Source organism: Ptiloglossa arizonensis, chromosome 14 (assembly GCF_051014685.1).
Source record: "Ptiloglossa arizonensis isolate GNS036 chromosome 14, iyPtiAriz1_principal, whole genome shotgun sequence".
In the NCBI taxonomy this organism is placed as follows: Eukaryota; Metazoa; Arthropoda; class Insecta; order Hymenoptera; family Colletidae; genus Ptiloglossa; species Ptiloglossa arizonensis.
Window position 1 is genome coordinate 7,213,427 of NC_135061.1, and position 2,243 is coordinate 7,215,669.

The window sequence follows — 2,243 nt, forward strand, 5'->3', positions numbered from 1 at the left end:
AAGCTAATCGAATAAACGCGTGGCGCTGAAGTTTAATTACTGCCAATGATTGTTTAGCAACGGTGGGGACTGTCTGGGCCTAGACATAAACAGTTTCGGTTTAAAACGAAAGTCTCTATTTTTCCTCGACCGGTGCATTTACATATGTACGTATCCTCTGTGGTTCGGCGGGTTCCAGACTCGGCCATCGAAGATACGAAAGAGGAACGTCAAATCGGAATTATTTCAAGATTGAATGCTGCGCCAGACGCAGGATTAACGTACGTTGCGGAACGAAGAAGACGCAATTTATCGTTCTGACCCGGCTTCGCCGAACTCTGTCTACGGCCTTGATAATTCTGCACACCTCTTCTATTTTCCTGCTCTATGTAGTGGAAGTTAGGCAGGCCAGTTTTAGGTCTCTGGCGCGCGGCCAAACCCGATGAGAATAGCGAAATCCGAAGAGCGTAACTTGTGGATAAACATCGCCGTTACACACGCTCCCGTCACGTCGGCTCGGTTTCAAAATCGTTGAAGGGAAAACCATTGGACACGATGAAAAACCCGCGAACGCTTCGCTCCGCTTCGATCCAATCGACAGAGAACCGAACGACGTCGCGTGTCGATCGGAAAACTCGCCACGAAGATGGATAGAGAGAGACTTTCCAAACGGTAAGAAATCATCTAAGAAGATCCTTCATTATCCAAGTAAAATATTTTTTAATTATCGTAGTTGAAAATTAAACAAATATTAATAGAGACGAATACGTGATAATTCTTCCTATTGAAACAAAAGATAGCTCAAGTATGCAACGAATAAGATTTTAATTTTTTCTTCACCGAGGGAAGATACAGGAAAAGTTTAACCATTTATGAAAAATTTAGTCTTCTTCAGGATTTGTTCAAAACGCTTAAAAACTTTGACGTATAACGAATATATAGTATATATAGCAGCAAAACCAAAAAATAACAAGATATACCTGTCGTTATTCATGAATCGATTTTGCTTAAAATCTGGTCAGGTCGTGATACGAGACCGTGAAACTTATATATAAAGTTTCATTGAAATCCATTTAGTCGAATCCAGAAGATCCAAACACTAACGCAGTAATGGTTTCGAATGTGATTGATGGGGTCTGTGGAATAAATGCTGTTCTGGGAATCGGTTATTTTCACTGACGAATCTATATTCAACGATTTTGGCTCGGATGTAAGGATCATGGTACGGAGAAAATAAAATCTCCGATTGCCCAAGATCAAAAAATGCGTGTCCTTCGGTGAAACACAGAGGATGTAATGTTTTAGCGTGGGGGTGTACGAGTGTTTCGGGCATTGGAAATTTTTAAATTATTCACCGTATAATGCGTAAACACGTTTATCTAGATACTTTCAAGGTAAATTTAAAACCTAGTGTAGAGAAACTGAACCTCGATGGATCATTTATATTCCAGCGCAACAAATGAAAGAGTGGCAGACACGAATCTAGTAGACCACTTCTGGGATGAAATAAGAAGCAAACTTATACAGCGCAACCTTTGGAATAAAAATGATGTTGGTCCTGTTAACTAGAAGCCTACGTTTATTACAGCATTTCGGAAAAAGTCAATATCTCAAAAGATAAAAAAATAAGAACTGTAGATTTGATTAAAAAATCTCTACATATTGTAAAAGATACTGGTTTTTCGTGAAATAAGTCATCTTACTCGTATCAATTGGACGTGTAGTTTTTTTTATTTACCGTCAACGCGATTAAAAAATATGTCGTTTGAAGAAAAACGCGTTTAAAGTTTTAATGACGGATAATTTGCAAATAAAAACAAAATTTATTAACCCACTCCTAGTCAGTTATTCCTAGATTATATGATAGCTCCTCGGTACTCGTAAAACTGTCATCGTCGACGCTTATATTGTGTTTTGTACGCAAACGACCCTCACGTGTGTTTTGTTGCGCTCGGCGCTCGGTTTTACATACTATATACGTTTCTCGTTGCTCTTTTCTTACTGTATTGGTAAAGCATTACGCCAATATGAGCACGTAATGCTTCCAAAGCATTCACGAGCAACACTAGCGATCATTTTTGCAGCGAAAGTGCCACCAAACGACATCTTTCGTGCAAATTTTCAAATAATGATGTTCAGTCTCTCGTTATTATTTTGATTAAACGCTCCTAAATGTCGCTAAAGTGAATCGACCTTAAAGAAAGTATATTGCGAGGAGGAGGGTCCCTAAAGAAAGATCGAGTTCCTACAAAATCGTATACCTG

The 2,243-nt window shown here is 38.9% G+C and overlaps 1 long non-coding RNA gene across 1 annotated transcript; it reads left to right on the top strand.

Annotated features, from left to right (window-relative positions):
- The first annotated feature begins 474 nt into the window (after positions 1-474).
- LOC143154287 (uncharacterized) lies at positions 475-1,890 on the top strand. The gene is made up of 3 exons (XR_012994038.1): positions 475-651; positions 1,057-1,373; positions 1,431-1,890. It is a non-coding gene; the product is annotated as an uncharacterized LOC143154287 (long non-coding RNA).
- Positions 1,891-2,243: the final 353 nt, after the last annotated feature.